Genomic DNA, 20,287 nt, shown 5'->3' with positions numbered 1-20,287 from the left:
AGTTGAGCACGTGATCAGAGTGTGCAAGGCTGTGGAATTTGGAAGAAATTGAGTGGGAGGGTGAGGAAGAAGGATTGGAGATGTCAGGCGGGCCGGAAGTTAAGTGGGCAAATATGTGACAAAGGTGGCTATGGATACAGGGTTGATATCCAACGTCAGTTGACTTGCTGTCTGGCCAGGGCCTAGCCTCAGTCATCATTTCTTCCTGGATGAGCACAGCAGAGAGAAGCGGACGACACATACAAACCATGTGTCTCATCAAAGATCTGTTTCTTAGAGACACAAAGACGACAGGATTAGCTCAAACATCCATATGCTTGTTAATGCCTCTTGTTAATACAAAGTCCCAAGACCCAGAGTATTCCAAATGGAAGAGGAGTACATTTGGGTTTGAATTGTCCCAGTGATGTGTGAGTTATCTGTGCTTTCTCAGCTACAGGTTCGAAGGAAGGATGGCACTTTTTCCCTTCAAATAAAGTCCTATGTTAATTATGTTTCCTCTTAACATTGAGCTAAACTGATTTCAGGTATAGCTGCAAACAAACATGTCCTCAAATGGAAAACAGGCATCCACTGAGAATCTCTCCATCATAGACCTTGACCTGAATGTTGTGATGAGTTGATTAATACTTTTCAGTCATAACTACTTTCCTTTTAAGTATCTGAAATATTGAGATAATCGTTCACGCTAATGGAGAAACAGCCATGACGTGGTGAACTGCAATTTGTATGAGGTACAACCTTTCACAGTTGTGAAATTTTTCACAGTCGTGATAACATAATGCAATCCAAAATGCAATCCAAACTCCGACAAAGGTCCAAATCTCCTCCTCTTTCATCAGAGGACTTACCAGGGCCCAGGACTATTGGATGGTAGGTGATGAGTGAGCAGGCAGGAATGTGTTCATTCTCTTGGTTCTTCCATTCTGCTCTTGATTCTCCTGACTGAAGGTTTTCACTTTGTTCCTCTAAACCATCCTTCCTCTTCCACTGATTGTTAGACGGGTTTCTGTCCCCTCTCTCCCTTCCCCATGGGCAGTGACATCTAATCTCTTCAAGTGGGAGTGGAGAAATAGACCATCAGGCAGCTTCTTAACAGTCACTTCAATAGAAGATTGTTTGAATCCTTGTTTCTACTTTGCTGTGAGGTGGTAGAGGGAGAAAGTTTCTTCTGGATCAAGTGAGAGGCTAGAGGGCAAATAAATGCCCAGAAACAACTACATTATTGCTTGGAGATACAGTAAAATCTTGGTTTGCTTGAACATATTTCATTTAGGAAACATGCTTGTAATCCAAAGCACTTGTATATCAAAGTGAATTTCCCCATAAGAAATAATGGAAACTCAGATAATTTGTTCTACACCCCCAAAATATGCATATAAAAATGATTACAATACTGTAATATAATACAAAATAATAAAGAAAATACAAAATATAAAGAAAAATAAACAAACTAACCTGCACTTACCTTTGAAAACCTTCCTGGCTGGTTTGAGAGAGACAAGAGAGAGGAGGGTTATCGTGTAGCACAACCTTCACTATCACTGCTGTCTACAGGCTCAATGGAATCTTTTTCTCTTCATGCAGCTTTAACAAGAAACCTATCCAATGACACTTGCTTTTGCCTCCTTTTGAAGAGTTCATGGAAATGACATTGCCTTGTCGTTAAACAGATCCATCACTCACACTGCTACAGCTTTCTTTGGGTGGTGCTTTTCTACAAAATTTTGCACTGCTTCCCACATTTTAGACACCTCCCTCATCTCCTTTGAAGTCAGGAATTCCTCTGCCTTTTTCTCCCCCTCTGCAGACGAGATGCAGACGTAGATGTCTTATAAAATCTTGAAGTTTTGGCCACTCACATACCCTGTTCATACTTCTCAACGATTTCCTTCTTAACTTCCACCCTAATCATCTCCTTCTTCTTAGCGCCTTTGTTTTCAGCCTTTTTCTGCATGGGGGCCATTGTATATGCTCACACAGATATTGGCCACAGTATTAATAAACTCTTGTCATATACTGTATTTAATGTAACTGGCAATAAGGCAGCAGAGGAAGGGGTTTATATCTGCAGGCAGCCTGACCTAGAATGAAGCAAAGCATTCCTAAGCTTACTCACATATGGAAAAGCAAAGAACTGTCCATAGATGCTCTGAAGTGCCAGTTGTAGGCACCTTCCAACGTTATGAAAAATCATTGATTTCTGCCAAACACCACAGCCTGAGACTGAGCATCTGAGCATAGAAGACAATCACCCACAGTCCAGCAGCGAGAGAGAGAGAGAGAGAGAGAGAGAGAGAGAGAGAGAGAGAGAGAAAAGAACCATTGGCTCAGCTGTGATCATGTGACATTTGGGGTCATGCACTACTCTTATTGCAAGACATTGCTCATTTGTCAAGTTAAAATTCATTAGAAATATTTGTGTCTTGCAGAACAAATTTCTTGCAATCCAAGGTTTTTCTAAATAACAGGGACAAGGTTGCAAATGGAAACCATTTGAGGAACTCAGAAAGGGGGACTTTATTGTAGAGGAGGTGTTTCCCACGAAGCCGTATCTGGACCCATTTTCTGCCTGTTGTCTCCGTGTCTGTTGCCTCTCACTCCCTCTCACTCTTCTCTCTTTCCAGGTCTTTCTCTCCTTCTGGTGCTTATTACAGCTCCCCTTACCCTACTCTAAATTTCTGACTAGACCAGCTTCCTCTGCTTCTCTAGTGCACGTGGAAAAGAAACATGCCTCTTGGATTTACCTGTTACAGATCCAGCCACTGAAATTCTCAGGGAAAGTCACCCAAGTTTTGACAGGTCTACCCTTGGAGTATCAATAGGAGAGGTGCTAAGTCAATGTCACATGAACATGGCAGAGTCCTGTAACCATGTGACAGGAAGTCGTGGAGTGGGAGAGCAAGGAACAAAAAATAAACACACATAATGGATATCTACTATACAGTTTACTTATAATGCATGGCAAATTGTCTTCCTGATTTATGAGTATCATACCAGTTGCCTAGTGTATTTCATCTCACTTGAGAACAAAGAAAAGCACTCAGCCCTTAGAAACATTTGCAAACATGTCTATCCATATAGTAGAGATCTTTGAGAAATCTGCATGAGCTATCCTTAACCGGAAATGGGATTCGGCTCTTATCATTTCAGTTGTGAGAAATTTCTTGGTGTTCTGTGTGGTTGCCCACAAGATCAAGTGCTTTATGCTACATTTTTAACAGATGGAGAGCTTTCTTTCCTTACTATAATTTTCATGTCATTGAGGCAGATGGGAGTAAGGGAATTGGAAAATAACAATAGATACAACAAATATCAGTTGCTGCTCCTTCTTTTTTTAAGACAAAAATTTTAATGTCATTTTCTTCCTTCCTCTGTCTTTCCTCAAGATCCTACTTCAATACTCTATATCCTGTGGTGACATATATCCCCTTCACGGTACAAAAAAGGTAATAGGTGCTCCATAAGTTCTTTCTGAAATAAACTGGGTTTATCCAAAATGTGCGCGGTCACATGACTGACTTCGCCATCTCCCCTCTGATGGACCCAGCAAATAGGGAGGAGATCAATGTTTAAGCATTCATCAGTACACATCAGAAGTCCTTTATGGATATTTCAGAAGTATTATTCTTTATTGTCTTTGCAGTGTTAGGCTGTGAAGGTTTTTTTTTTTTTTCTCTTTTTTCAGAATTAGCAGTAGGTGTGGTTCCCTTAGGGAGGGACTAAAAATATTCTGCTCCACATATGGCTTTCTTGGTGTTACTGCAGGTATTTGTGCTTTGCTAGATGCAACCGACTGTCTGCTACTTTGAATATATTCCAAGATCATTTGCCAGGGTGTGGGCAATTCATTGCAGAAGCCTTTATTAAGCACCTCCTCTGTGCTAAGTGCTGTGTAATTCCAATAAATAAAAAGCTAACATAATTGGTGATGGTAAGGAAATGGTTTATTCACTTTTTCTGTTGTTAAATGATTCACAATCCCTTATTCTTCCTATAATCATAAGAGTAGTTTTCAAAAACTGAGATCTGCTCCCATATTCGTATTTATTTTCTCTCATTTTAAAATAGTTTACACAAAGATATACATGTGCTAGTGCTCAGTGCCTTTTTTTTTCTTTCCTGGCGTTTTAACTGAAATTTTTATTGTTCCCTTCTCTTGGCAGAAGGAAAGAAATATTTTTAACTGAAATTAAAAAAAAAAAAAACAATAAGGACTATTCGTAAGAATAGAGTAAGTGTTCCCTCTGTTCAGAGTTGTCTGCCAGCCATAAAGTAGAGTGTGGCCGCTATCAGGTTATTTGGTCCCTATAACAACCAATACTGATAATGGACACATTAAAAAGGCTTCTTAAGGGAAAAGTCTCTTTCCCAAAGAACCGAAATTAATGAAGATACATGTTTAATAGGAATGTGAAGGAAGTAGAGATTTTGACTTCTGCCAGCTAATACAGTGCTCAACTTTTCGTTAAGAGTCCATATATAATGACAGAATTAGCAATGCCTTGAAACCACACTCAGGATTCCTTTTCATTTAACAGCCTCTTCATAATGTAAAAATGACTCAAGTTATGTATAACTGCAGCGCCTAATGAATTTCTGGAAAGAAGGGGGTCTTCGTTAAAGCACTGCTGTGAAAACTCTGAATTCAGCAGCATACAGAGTTGACCTCCACACTGACCAGTCAGGCTCTGACATAGTCAACATTCCAGATCTATGAAGTACCATTTGCTCTCTGATAGATTTTGCACACAATACTCACAGCATCTTTTATCACAGGGCTTTCAAGTGTTCTATGGCCGCAGTTTACAGCCTTGATTTGCAAATGGAGATTCAGAAAGGTGAAGTGATTCCAGATCCTATTCTTTGCTGCCCTCATTAAGCTCATAGGGCTCTGTCCAAGCCGTATCTGAGAAGAAAACAGTGACACAGATAACACCGTCCATCTGGGTCACTGCGGCAGCCCCCAGTGATCCATCTGTACTGATACAGGAGACACGGGGTTGGGAACACGGATGGCCATGCTGCTGCCACCTCAACTCACCTTGAGCTCCTCTCTTCTGAACTCCTGCTACACTCATTCTTAATTCACACATCGGGCTCTTAATCATTCACGACTCTGCACTGTGCTTAATCATTTCATGTTCATTGATTCATCTGGCACACAATGATGAAACATTTGCAGTAAAGAAAGCACTATTCTCGATGTGCATGTACGTGTGTTTTCTTTTTAATCTTACTCAGGCAAATACCTCCATGTTATTCAAAAATTAAAAAAAGAATTGCAGGAGACTTAGTTTTCCATTGCAGTGAGGAAATACAGAGTCACTGTTCTCTGGAATTCAAACCTAGAAAAAGAAGTTAGGCCTTACATGTTGTTCATTAGGACGCTCCATAAATATCCTAGCTCTTCTTTTCTCCTAGATATATGGTTGAGTTGAAATGACTCACCTCTCAAGTGGAATGTGACCATAAGACTTCTTTGGGCCAGTGACACATGAGTTGAACTGATGTGTATAACTTCCAGGTGAAAATTTAAGGGCCAATGGGCGATTCACCATATTCCTTTGGTCCTACCTAGTGATCATAGAAGTATATGATAATGCAAAGCCTCCATCAGCCAGGTTCTTAAGAGTGTCCACTCTGATCAGAGCCCCTCTCCCAGCCCTCATTGAGTGTGTAGCATGAGTGAGAAAAATACATTTTCATTGTATTCAATTACTATGATTTCGTAACAGCTTCATTAAGATATAATTTATACACTGCAAAATTCTCCCATTTAAAGTGTGTGGTTTGATGTTTTTTAGTACATTTATAAAACTACACAACCATCACCATAACCTAATTTTAGAATGCTTTCATCAAAACAACACCATTTCGATTTCATCAACAAGAAATCCTAAACCCATTAGCAATCACTTGCCATTTCACTCTCATCTTCACAGCCCTAGGCAATCACTAATCTCCCCCTGTCCCTATAAATGTACCTATTCTGGACATTTTCAGTAAATTCACTTGTACAAAATGCAGTTGTTTATGACTGTTTACTTTCACTACACATAAAGTTTTGGAGGTTCATCTAGGTTGTGGTATCCCAGTGACATGTTCCCTTTTAGTGCTGAATACATTCTATGTGGTTACCACATTTTGTGTGTCCATTCGTTGTGCGGTAGACATTTGGGTTTTTCCCACTTTTCGGTGTTTATGAATAATGCTGCTACAAACATTTCTCTAGGAGTGAAATTGCTGGATCATACGATAACGTGTTCACCAGTTTAAGGTATCACCAAAGTATTTGCCAAAGTGAATACACCATTTTGCATTCACGTCAGCAATGTGTAAAACTTTTTATCTCTTCACCTCCTTACCAACAATTCTTATCGTCTGATATTTTTATTAGAGTCAATTCAAGTGGGTGTGCAATGGTACCTTGCGTGGTTTTGATTTGCATTTCCCTATTAAGTGATGATGTTGTACATCCTTCCATGTACCTACTCATCATTTGTAAATCTTTTTTGGAGAAAATGCCTACTAAATACTTTGATCACTTTATAATAGGTGTATATTGTCTTATTATTGAGTTTAAAGAGTTCACTGTATAATCTATATACAAATCCCTTGTTAGATATATAGTTTATGGATATTTTACCCATTCTGTGGGTTGTCTTTTTGCTTTCCTGATAATAGGTTTGCAAGACAAAGCTTTTTTTAATTTTTGTAAGGTTTAATTTTTTCTTTTATCACTTATGATTTTTGTGTTATGTCTATGAAAGCATTGCCTAAGCCAAGGTTCCAGAGATTTACTCCTATGACTTCTTGCTAAGAATTTGATAGTATTAGCTCTTACCTTTAGAGCTATGATCCATTTCAAGCACATTTTTTAAGTCTGTTTTTTTTTTTTTTTTGAAAGAAAGAGTGAGTAGGGGCGGACCAGAGGGAGAGGGAGGGACAGAATCTTAAGCAGGCTCCACACCCAACAGGGAGACGGAGCCTGACATGGGGCTCAGTCTCATGACCGTGAAATTATGACCTGAGCCGAAATCAAGAGTAGGACATTTAACTGACTGAGCCACCCAGATGCCCCTCAAGTACATTTTTATGCATGGTGTGAGGTAATGGTCCAAATTCATTCTTCTGTGTGTTTATATCCAATTGTCTCAGAACCACTTGTTGAAAGGATTCCTATTTCTCCTGCTGAGTTATCTTGGCACCTCTGTTAAGAAGCAACCGACCATAAACATAAGAGCTGATTTCTGGTCTCTTAATTCTATTCTTCCAATTCTGTTCTACATGTGTCTATCCTATGCCAATACCACACTGTACGAGTTACTGTAGCTTTGTAATAGGTTTTAAAATCTGGTAGTGTAAGTCCTTCAACCTTATCATTCTTATTTCAAAATTTCTTTGGGTAATCTAGATTATTGCATTTCCATGAGTTTTAGGATCAACTTGTCAATTTCTTAAAAACAGGAGAGAAAAAAAAAATCCCAGTTGGAATTTCAGTGGGGATTGCATTACATTTGTAGATCAATTTGGGAAGTTTTGCCATTGTGATGATATTGAGTCTTCTGATCCATGAACATAGGGTGTCTTTTCATTTATTTAGATCTTTAAATTTTTTAACAAGTTTTATAGTTTTTGGTATACAAGTCTTACACTTTTTGGCCAAGTGTATTTTTAATAAGTTTTAATATTTGAATGCTATTGTAAATGAAATTGTTTCCTTAATTTCTTTTTTTGCATTGTTCATTTCTAGTATATAGAAATGCAGTTGATTTTTTAATATCGGTCTTGTGTCCTGCAAATTCGATTAATTCATTCATTAGTTCTAGTATTTTTATAGTGGATTCCTAGGGCTTATCTACATAGAAGTTCATATTGTTTGCAAATAAAGATAGTTTTGTTTCTCCCTTTCCAATTTCATGCCTTTTGTTTCTTTCTGCCTTGTCTAATTGCCCTATCTAGAACCTCCAGTATGATGCTGAAGAAAAGAATCCCTGGGATTTTGACATTGGTTGTTAGGAAAGACTTCTAAGAATGACTTGGAGAGGCTAAGCCTTGAAGGACTGAAGTGAAACCATTCGATATGAAAAAATACAATATTGAGTTCTCTGCCTTTACTTAGAGTAAATCTGTACTGGAAGAGAGAAGACAGGAAATATAAGTTGGGAACAGAATCTTTGCGAAAAGCTGTACTGGAGAACTGAGAATGAAGATAGAAAGATCAATTGGGAGATTCCTGCAAAAACCTAGAGAGGAAATAGCAAGTGTCATAGCTAGTTAGCGCTGCCTGTTCCAAGATCTCTCCAGTGCTCACACTTAGAGCTCCAACAGTAGCTAGACTCCACCTCCTCAGGCTTCCAGAACCCCCCAGCTCCAAACTAGAGGATATTTACTAGCTACTGAGTATGAATCTAATGGTGAACCTTGTCCCTGACTCTATCTTCTATTCTGGACCCCTATATCAGGAACAGCATGGGTTTTCCACTTTCAAATTGCAAGAATGCCTTTCCCATTTTGCGATCTTTCTGCTTTACCAGAGGCCTAGGAATCAATGTGCTTTCACCTGTGTTTTTCACATTGCTCTAGCTCATTCCTCACCTAGGTTTTCTCATCTAGCTAGACTGCCTGTGGAGTAAAACCCAATGTCCTCAGCTGCTACTGATAGCCCTGCAACCCTTGTCCCCATCCACACAAAAACAAGACACAAAAGGGCCAAAATTCCTCAAATGAAGTTTTGTTAATTGGTTGGTTTGATTTTGTTTTTACTCCAACCTATGGATATAAACAAGAAATAACAAACTATAAAGTTTTAGAAATCTGGCAGAGTTTTGCTGTCATGATCTTCTTTTGAATTAAAAAAAAATTTTTTTTAAGTTAACTTATTTAGAGAGAGAGAGCACAAGGGGAGGGGCAACAGAGAGAGAATCCAAGCGGGTCCACACTGTCAGCCCAGAGCTCATCATAGGGCTAGATCTCAGGAACGGCAAGATCATGACCTGAGCAGAAGTCAGACTCCCAATCGAGCCACCCACATGCCCCACGATCTTCTTTTAAAGCAATAACTGTGAGTCAAAGCAGGCCTCTCTTCTAACAATAATTACCACCAGTGAGTACCAGGCAATGTGCTGGTCCTTTAACATGCTTACCATTCACCATTGCAAAGTAGGCATCTTACTGCCTTTTCACAGAGGATGCTAAGGCTTAGAGAAGAAGATTTACTACTACAGCCACAATTAGTAAGTGTCGGAGCCAGTACTGGAACCCACATTAACTAATTTGTCTCCAAAACTCACATCCTAATATTATAGCCTACTGCCTTTTTGAGCAGAGTTCATCAAACCCCTTTTAGATTCCTGTTCTTGCATTGTCGTGACACTCTTTCATTGTGACCCTCCTTTTCCCTTCAATCCTGTTTTCTAGAGTGTTAACCAATGTCTTTTCAGGGATGTACTTGTCTTCATGGTTTTATTTGTATTTGAGAAACCTCTAAACTGATTGATGGTCATTTCATTAGAGTCTTGCCCCACACAGGCACAATCATTTTTAGAGTCCCATATTAGATTCAATTTCCTGAGGACAAGGCTGAGCTCAGAGCAAAGAAGTGCTTAACAAATGATGAATAAATAAAAAAATAAATGAAATAGATGAATTTATGAATGCACAAATTTAATAGATCATTCTTGCAACTGGCATTTGCACTGTTTAGAGGCAATGTCACCCTTTAGCAAAAAAAGGCAGAGTCCATCATGGAAACTGAATCCCAGCTTCATCACTTACAAGCTCTGTAAAGATGGATGTATTACTTAACCTTTCTAAGCCTCAGATTGTTCATTTGTAAAATGAATAATAATCATACAGCATATGGAAGGCCATATGAACACAACACAGAGTAAACATTCATTGAGCATTATTTCCCTTCCCTTCCCTTCTCTTTCCTTTAAGACAGATGTTGCAACCTGAGTTTCCTTGTCTTAAGCTAGTTTTCTTTTGCCTGGTATGCTACCTAGCATCTACAGATGGGAGTATATCAATGTTTGAAACTCAGATTCTGGAGCCTGACTACCTGCATTAAAGTCTACGCCCCACCACACCCCACCTGTGTGATTTAGGCACGTACCTTCACATTACTTTGCCTCCGTCTCTTCATCTGGAAAATGGGAATAATAGCTCCTCCTTCTCAGAGATTCCAACTTAGAATTAAGTAACATCTATAATTCCCATAAAAGTCATATTATTATCGTTACTGATAATAAGAATAATAATACCACTACTTTAGGCACTTAAGTAAAAGACACCTACAATGTTCTTCTTGGAGGTACAGTTCTAACTGAATCTCTGCCTACTTCATTTGCTGTTTACCTTCACCTCCTTGATGTTTACTACTGGATATCATGAATGCTAATTATCGTAGGTTATCTGCTGCTGAAAATTGCCCCTAAGTACTTGCAGCACTTTAAAGTTAGTCTGTCTCAACTTCAGGATTCATTGATTTTTTTTTTCTGTCCCATTTGGGATATATAGAATTCTACTGTTCCGAAATTAAGTGGCCTCTGGATCATGATGTACTGTGTGTGTTTGAATACCTGTCTCCTCTGCTGTCATATGTTTTCTGACTCTTCACTGTGAGCAGTCATTTCTTCCAGATAGCAGCTGTTCATTGTCTCTAATCTGCTGTGGTTTTGCCAACCAGGAAAAGCCACCTTGTTTGAATTTTGTACATAGTAAGTGTGAAAAGACCCTGACAGAGAGCCTCTGGGGATTTCCCACTGAGTCCAGTAAGTGAGGGTCAGTGTGTATTAACATTGTAACATGCTGTCTAGCTGCTTAGGGAATTCTTTTTAGCTCACTTTCTTATTTTTGGTTGTGGTCCAAGAGAGGTGAGCTTTGCCAGGCATCTGAGTCTTAGAGAGGTGGAGCATGATTATTCTAATTTTCTTACAAGAAATGCAAAAAGCATTCAATTCACCTCTTATCCATAGCATCCAAAGTTCTGGGCCACTTACGAGCACAGGAAGTGTATTCTGCTGGTTTGAGCTGTGTAATGGTCTGACAATCTAACCTCTAAACCTCTTTCTAGTGTTTAGAGAATTCTACACAGCCTAAGTCTAGATACAGGGCAGACAGTATCTCTTCCTAGGTTCCCAGTCCCAGAAGCCAGAGTAAAGAACTGTACAGGACAATAGTGATGGCAATGGAGCCATGGTGGGATCCAGTAAATGGTACTCGTGGTGACAATGGCGTAAATGCTCTCCTGGATGTCTGTTCCTGTAGCACTTTGAGTGTGGATCCAATGGGCTGACCTCTTCAATCTGCTCCCATTTTACAAGCCTGGTTCTCCAGCCCTCCCACAATAATGCAATAATTTTCCAGTAAATTGCTTGTATGCTTAAACCAATCAGCACTAGTTCTGGTATTTTTTTTTCAGCCAAGAACCCTGTGTAGGACATGTGGGTAATTTCTTGTATTTCTATCTAAATCATAATATAAGGCAATCACTTAATTTCAAACCATAGTTTAGCTATATATTTGATGACAGTCAGTAAATTTAACTGTTCACATTCTTATTAACACACTCAGAGAAAGTGTCAAAATTCTGTTTTGACTTACCACTTCCTTTAGTTTTACTCTTCTCAGTACCTGAGAAACTAGCAAGTAGCATTTAGATCATTTTTAGAAAAAAATCACTTTTTCCAGGGTTCCTGGGTGGTTCAGGCTGTTAACATCAGACTCTTGATTTTGGCTGAAGTCATGATCCCAGGGTCATGGGATCAAGCTCTGTGTCCAGCTCCACACTGAGCATGGAGCCTGCTTAAGACTCTCTCTCCCAGGGCTCAGTTGGTTAAGTGTCCAACTCCGGCTCAGGTCATGATCTCACTGCTTGTGAGTTCGAGTCCCTCATCAGGCTCTGTGCTGATAGCTTGAAGCCTGGAGCCTGCTTTGGATTCTGTGTCTCTGGCTCTCTCTGCCCCTGCCCTGCTTGCACTCTGTCTCTCTCAAAAATAAATAAACATTAAAAAAAAAAAAACTTTCTCTCCCTCTCCCTCTGCCCGCCCCCCCCCCCCCCCCCCGGCCCACACTCACATGCTCTCTCTCTCCCTCTCAAAATAAAATTAAAAATTAAAAATCATTTTCCTCCCATATTTTCTTCTACAATTTTTATGGTTTCACATCTTACATTTAAGTCTTTAATCCATTTTGAGTTGGTTTTTGTGTATAACGCAAGGTAAGTTACAACTTTCCTTTTTTTTTTTTGCATGATATCTAGTTTTTCTAACAACATTTATTGAAGAGACTATCTTTCCCCCTTTTTGTCTCCTTGGTACCCTTGTTAAAGATTAGTTGACTGTATATGCATGGGTCTATTTCTGGGCTCTCTATTCTGTTCTATTGCTCTGTTTTTATGCCAGGACCATACTATTTGATTACTGTAGCTTTGCAACATAATTTGAAATCAAGAAGTGTGATACTTCCATCTTTGTTCTTGCTCAAGACTACTTTGGCCATTTGGAGTTTTTGTGAATTTCACGATTCTTTTTTCTATTAGTTTTGGCAATCATGTTTTGGATATGACTCCAAAAGCACAGGCAATAACTGAGTGAGATTACATCAAACTAAAGAGCTTCTGTAAAGCAAAGGAAACCAACAAACCTACAGAATGGAAGAAAATGCTTGTAAAACATGTATCTGATAAGGGGTTAACATCAAAATAGGGGCACCTGGGTAGCTCAGTCGGTTAAGCATCTGACTTTGGCTCAGGTCATGATCTAGTGGTTCGTAAGTTTCAGCCCTGTGTCCGGCTCTGTGCTGACAGCTCAGAGCCTGGAGCCTGCTTTGGATTCTGTGTCTCCCTCTCTCTCTGCCCCTCCCCTGGTAGTGTTCTGTCTGTTTCTCTCTCAAAAATAAATAAATATTAAAAAAAATTTTAACAATCAAAATACATAAGGAACTCATACAACTTAAAAGCAAAAACAAAACAAAAAGAAAAAATCCACAAATAATCTGACTAAAACATGGGTAAAAGAACTGAATAGATAGTTCTCCAAAGAAGACACACAAATGGCCAACAGATATACGAAAAAATGCTCAACAGCACTAATCATCAGGGAAACACAAATCAAAACTACAATGAGATATCACCTCACACCTATTAGGAAGGTTGTTCTCTAAAAAACAAAAGATAACAAGTGTTGGCAAAGATGTAAAGAGAATCTTTGTACACTGTTGGTGGGAAGGTATATTGGTATAGCTTTTATGGAAAACAATTTGGAAGTTTCTCAAAAAATTAAAAATAGAACTACCATATGATCCAACAATCTTACTTCTGGGTAGATATCCAAAGAATTGACATCAGGATCTCAAAGAAATAGCTGTACTCCCATGTTTATTACAGCACTGTTCACAATAGCCAAGATAGGTAAACAACTTAAATGTGCATTAATGGATGACTGAAGAAAGTGTGGTCCTTACACATACTGGAATATGATATTCTGTCTTAAAAAAAAACAAAAAAACAAAAAAACAAAAAAACAAATCCTACCGTTTGCAACAACATGGATGGACCTGGAAAACATTATACTGAGTTAGATAAGCCAGACACAGAAAGACAAATGAAAGCATGATTTCACTTAAATATGGAACCTAAAATAGTCAAACTTATAGAGTAGGATGGTAGGTTTCCAGGGGCTAGAAGAAGGGGGAAACGGGGAGAGAATGATGAAAGGGCACAAAATTTCAGTTACGCAAGAGAAATAAGTTTGGAGATCTCCCATACAGCATAGTGCCTACGGTTAACAATACTGTATTGTATGCTTAAAATTTGCTTGGTAGACAATCTACCACAATTTGACATTAGTATTTGTGTTGAGGTATGGTAACTTCTTAAAAGAATGGGAAGATCTACACTTAAATATCAACTCAAAATGAGTACAATCACTTTGTGTCCATTAACTTCTAAAAAGATTTCAAAAAAGATTTGGTTACTCTTTCCATGACCTAAGGCCTGAGATGTGGCTTGACCATACCCAGAATGAGTATTAGATGCCAAAAAAATGTGGGAGGGGGGAGGGGACAGAGGGGGAGAGAGAGAATATTCATGATGCTAAGCAAGAACCAGAGATGAAATGTGGAAAAATAATATCTTTTTTCCTAAGCACATTTCCAATTCTAGGTTCCAGTTTTTCTTGAGATTCATTTACATTTCTGCCCGTGCAGTCTGTATAAGATCCTATATTCTTAAACACAAACAAACAAAAAACAAAACAAATCCTCCTATATATATATATATTTTTAATTTTAAATATTTATTTTTGAGAGATAGGGAGAGACAGAGCCTGAGTGGAGGAGGGGCAGAGAAAGGAGACACAGAATCCCAAGCAGGCTCCAGGCTCCCAGCTGTCAGCACAGAGCCAAACACAGGGCTGGAACCTACAAGCCGTGAGATCATGACCTGAGCACAAGTTGAACCCTCAACTGACTGAGCCACCCAGGCCCCCTAAACCTCCTATTTTTAAAAGAAATTCCTCCTTAGTTTCAGTTATTTACCACTAAAAAAAAAATTTGTCTAATGCAGAATTAGATTTGTATTCACTGTCTTTTAAAAATGTCACATATACATGGGGCGCCTGGGTGGCGCAGTCGGTTAAGCGTCCGACTTCAGCCAGGTCACGATCTCGCGGTCCGTGAGTTCGAGCCCTGCGTCAGGCTCTGGGCTGATGGCTCAGAGCCTGGAGCCTGTTTCCGATTCTGTGTCTCCCTCTCTCTCTGCTCCTCCCCCGTTCATGCTCTGTCTCTCTCTGTCCCAAAAATAAATAAACGTTGAAAAAAAAAATTTTTAAAAATGTCACATATACTTATATTTTTACAATAAAATATATATTATAGTTATAAATATATAAATATAATAGATATTATATTTCTACACCATATTTATTTTGAGAGGAAGAAAATAAGTCCCCTAAATTTTAAATCTGTTCCAAAGACTCCAAATGATGGCCAAATGATCTTCCCATACTTTCCAAGAAGTGATAGGAGTACAGAATTTAAACCTGTTTGTGAATCATTTGATTTGTAAATGTTTCTCAAAACCTCAAAGCAATGGTAAATAACTGCCTACTCTTTACCCTGACTAAATGTAAATAACCTGTCAATTTCTGCCTATTGTTTTCTAAATTTAGTCAGTAGGATCATTTACATTATGTGACCCAAGCAGACACATGGTGTAACTGTCACTAATTCAGGCTAAAGGACTGTGATGGGGACCATTATTTTGTGAAGAAGTAATTTCAATCAAATAACAAATATAAAGCAGAACTGCAAGAGTATTTTTTTAGAAAATAGAATCCATAGAATTATGTTTAGAGAGACTGTGATAGAATTATCATCTATGCTTAATTTTTACAGGAAAAATACCCAGGAAAAGAACACTTGGTCCCATTAAAACTTTGGGGGACCAAAAGTAAAATTAGCATACATTCAAGTTTAATACTCTTCTAGTTAAGTACAAGCATTTAAACAATGAGATGATTGACCCGGGCAGTACATTTAAGATACTGGGGCCATGTCAGTATGGAATACTATAAAGAGAATATTTTTTGTATCTTATTCATGTGGATTCAGTCTTCTGTGGTAGAAAGATCTCATTTAATAACATAGGGAGAGAAATCTGGCTCACATTCTAGCTTTGCTATTTACTAGCTACCTGAATTTGGACAAATTATTTAAACTCTCGGAACCTCTTGTTACTTGTTACTATAAAACTGAGCTGTTAATAGAATTAAAGGATATGGAACCTAGCTTTTGCTCAATAAAAAATACGGAAACCAATGTAAATAAGCCATGTAGGTAACATTGCAATCCAGGTGGAGTGTTTTATACCCTGTATGATTTGGCTTGCCTAACAACCCATATAAATTTCATAGAGAGGTACAAATGATGTCCATCAATTTGGCCAGATGGATCTTGTTATATATTGGTAGTCATGTGATACATTGTAATTAAATCCATGGTTTGGTGGTCAGAGATTTAGTTTTAATACTGGCTCTGCCAACCACTGACTGAATGAACTTGGACATGCCACTTAAATCTCTTGATCTACTTTTTCATATTAAAAAAAAGGGGGGAGGGGGGAAGGGTAGTATAGTTAATGCAGAAACTACCTCTCAGGGTTAGAATCAAAATGAGTTAACATGTGTGAAAGAGCTTTGTAAAAAGCAATTCTCCAAACCAGTATCAGATAAAGGGACAAGAGAGGAGAGGGTACTGTGTTTAAGATTAATGGCATGAGGGGGAAAATATTTGGCAATCATATAATGAAAATGAAATATCTGACTGAGAAATATGAAATAAACTACAAATTTTTAAACAACTCACCTTGCTTTCTTCTACTTTGTGTGGTATGCCCAGTGCTTACAAAACAATGTGAGTATTTAGAAGGTTGTAAGAGGCAGACTGATCAAAAAATACATTAAACAGATTTGGAAGGGGGTGGATATAAAGTTAGAATTTCTGAGTCATGAAAACATCAGATAGCAATTTCAGAAAGGTGTAACTTTATTTAAAACCAAGCTGCTGTGAATTCTATTATGTCACAGACACCTCTGAATCAACCCTCTCTGTTGGCAAATTGTTATGCTGACAAATTCTCACATACACCGAAAATTTCCACTTTGTAAACAAGTAAGTGGGTTCCTGATGGCCCAGCTTTTTTCCTGAGCTAGAACCTTGGAAAGCAGACTCCTCATCTGAGTGGACCTGCATAATCTACTGCTCACATCCCCAAAGCAGATTCAAACCTTTATCACTCACATCCAAGGGCCACCATGAACATTAATGTAATATTAAATTTGACATTCTTGTTCAAGTCTAGGAAACACAAAAACACATCATTGGCTTCATTGGCTAGATTTCCTGAGATAGTTAGAATAGGGTGTGATAATTTGGTCATTTTTATAACACCAGGGGCTCTATTTCCACTTCTGTCCATGTGGACAAATACAGAACACTGGTCCAGAAGAACCCAGGATATTTGACATGCAGAAAAGTGAGTGTACATATAGGTAAATACAGCTTGAGGGGTGGCCCTTCCTTCTGCAGGGTCAGAGTCAGCGGCAGGGGCTCTGGTTGTCTGCTTTATGATCACCAGCCCTGTCATCTCAGCAGGATGACCTGGTCAAGGGATAGAGCCATGCAGATGGGTGAAAAACCACTACCAGGGCAGGGAAGGGGAGTAGGTGAGGTATATTTCCATAACATGGACCTTAGACAGGGGAACCTGCACATACATCGCCAAAGATGATGTGTGCACATCATAAAAGGTATTCAAGGGACAGCTGTGTCCAAAATAGGATATCAAGTGGGGATATTAGAGGTGTTGGGCCCTGGCCCCAGATACAGTGCGATTTAAAGAATCTATCACAGTGTCTAGCTTACAAGTGCTCAGTATATCAATATATTAGTTTAGGTTTAGGTTTCCTTCCTCCTGTTTTATAAAACTACCTTGTGAGAGGGGCATTATCATATATCAAGGGGAGTTGGAGTCCATGAGCACAACGTTCCTCCTAGCTCTATGAGTAGGAAGAACCTAGCAGTAATTGAACCTTTGAACAGTCCTGTTTTTATCAAGGGCTGCGACCATTGTTGCCTAAAGACCATGCCTCTCTGTGGCGCTCTGTCCTGTTAACCGGGGTGTGTGGGAGGATGAAGAGGGGCATACCTGTCCTTGGTCACAAGCGAGGTTCCCAACCCATTTTTCCTGTACTTTTATCTTCCAATTTCTAGACGCTTTACACTTTCCAGCCAGCTGCAAGGATGATATAGGTTTACCTGTGGTCTTATCAGGAAACAACAGGAATACAAGGCATTCTGCAATTACGTTGGGAGAGTCTAGTCCAGTGTGATCTTGTAGACATAGACCTTCTCTGCCACACGGAAGCAGAGGTGATAACCAGCCTTCCACACCTGTGAACGCAGACCTGAACATCTATCTTCCAGGTTACTAAAGATGTCAGCCAGGGCCAGACCCAGGCAAAATTAGAAAATAGAAGAGGTTTGTTGCAAAGAGTGCTAAGACTGGGGCCACAATACCTGGATCCCATAGTTATATGACCTTGGACAAGCCCTTCTCTTTTTTGAACGTTGGTTTTCTCATGTGTAAAATGAAAGGAATAATAACATGTTCAATATTTGATGAAGAGGAGAAAATGTTTGTAAAGTGTTTTAAACGGATATAAAAACAAAACAGTCTCCCAGCTAGAAGTCAGGGCCTGCCTTCCACATTCAAACCAGCTCCTTCCCTTCCGTTTTCAGTTCTTTTCTCTTTTCTTTCTCTCTCCACTGGTATAGTCACAAGTGCCTTGGGGTGGGAAATAAATCTAGTTAATTCCTAACAGTGTTAGTGCCAAGGGTGACATTTCCCTTATGCCATTTCCACACTAATGAATGGATCTCTGGTTTTAGGAGATCAGATATTAGCAAGAGACAGAAAACTTCGAAGAAGATAGGAGAGAGATGTATGTGTATATGTGTATGGAGGAGGGAGGTGGTTGATTGGGTAGTGTCCTTAGGAGGTGTCCTAAGGTAGACAGCTCCCTGATAACCCAAAGACAGCGCTGGCTCTACCTATGTGAAGCTGGCTGTGCAGGGAGCCCTTTAAAACACCGCCGCACAAAAAATGTGAAAGTCTCTCTCCTCTGCATCCTTGGTCTGCAGTGACACTGGCAGATGCTAAACTTCGGCCTGTCTAGAACAGTTAATTAGGTTATAGAGGCTGCCAAAAATCCCAAAGTCATCTTAAGAAAGTGCAACACTTTGAGATGTGAAGCAAAGGTCAGAAGACACAAACACTAATCTGATTTTTAAGAGAGAAACCACCAAATAAGTAGGGGGAAACGAAAGAAAGGAAGGCAGGTCCCTGACAATCCGGCAACTTCTTATCAGTTTCTTATAAACAGCATTGAGATTAGGCATAAAGTGATCCTGGCTCTTTTCTCCAGTAATAAATACTGTATATTCATAAAGGCTGGTACTGTAACGGACACTGTATATTCATGACCTGTTCCAGAACTCTCAGTCCATACCTCCTGGGATATCAGGAAATCTTTCAGAGACCTCCTTCCTGCCGGACAATGTTCCCACCTGGGAGTAATAAAGCTGGAGAGGGAAGGAGATAATTTGCTAAATGGAATCAGTTGAACAAATGCCTGGGTATGTTCATCGTTTCTTTACTGGTTGCATCAAATTATTACAGAGTACGAACGGTTGACTGCCCCCTGGTTCCCAGTAGTGGAGAGGCAGCCTTAAAAACCCAGAGACCCAATTCTTCCGAAAGGTTACCCCAGAAAGCATGTTTTGGGAACGGGGTGGGGTCAGAAAATAAACAGCAGTGCATAGGACTTCACTGCCACCAGCAGGACCTAGGAGAAGTGCAGGCCAGGAGGAGGCCAGGAGAAGCCCCAGGTGAGAAGATAAAATTTGCAGCTGAGCTGCCCGCACCCTGTGCCCAAGCACCCCCTTTCCAATCCCAAAGGTTTGGAAAAGCCGTTCTTCCTCTCTAAGAGCCAGGAGTTCCTGCCCCAAAGCTCACAATGAGAGGTTTGGACGCCAAACTCCAATTAAGGCTCCAAACACACCTCCTCCCTTCCCCCACCCCAAGTACAATCACACTTTTAATTCTACGAGGTCTTCTTCCTGTCCTGGAATTTGCAGTACTTGGCAAGGGCAGTGAGCGGGCACCGGAGACGGTGATTTTACGTTGGGGTCCCTCGGCATCTTACGTCACCCCGCCGTAGACCAGACCCCTAGAGCTACGACTCCCAACCCCGGGGTAGCAGAGTTCCGCGACCGCTCTGGCCCCGTCGGATCAGCATCAGGCGAAGCCTGCAGGGACTTGGAAAAGCTGCCAAAAGCCAACTCTGATCTCTCGCACCCCGCCCCAATCCGTGGCCACCTGCACTTTGCGGGCTCTTGCGCCAAACAGCGCTCCCCGGAGCCCCCAAAGGCCTGCCGGGCCCAGGCGCGCACTGGCCGGCACGGGGCTCCTGGAGCCGCCCAGCTCGCGGAGTGGCCCGGGAATGCGCCAGGGCGGGGGCAGGAAGGACCCCTCTGGAGCCTTCCAGACCTCGGGAAGGCTTCCCGCGGAGACCCACTCTTGGAAAGGTTCCGCGACCACGCGGCGAGGAGCACGTGAGCGGCGCGGCTTCTCTATAAAAACCCCCGGCTCTGCCGAGCGTGAGGCCAGCGGAGCGGCAAGACAGTCACCTGCGCCACCTGAGGCCAGGCGACGGTGACA

The 20,287-nt window shown here is 40.2% G+C and overlaps 1 long non-coding RNA gene across 1 annotated transcript in view; it reads right to left on the bottom strand.

Moving 5' to 3' along the window:
- The window catches only part of LOC147582049 (uncharacterized), an 87,627-nt gene that overhangs the window by 65,660 nt on the left and 1,680 nt on the right, over positions 1-20,287 (bottom strand). The window lies entirely within an intron of this gene.

This window comes from Puma concolor, chromosome B1, assembly GCF_028749965.1.
Source record: "Puma concolor isolate L17-30 chromosome B1, mPumCon1.1.hap2, whole genome shotgun sequence".
NCBI classification, from domain to species: Eukaryota; Metazoa; Chordata; class Mammalia; order Carnivora; family Felidae; genus Puma; species Puma concolor.
Note: the sequence above shows the minus strand (reverse complement) of the source record. Positions and strands in the feature narration are given on the sequence as shown.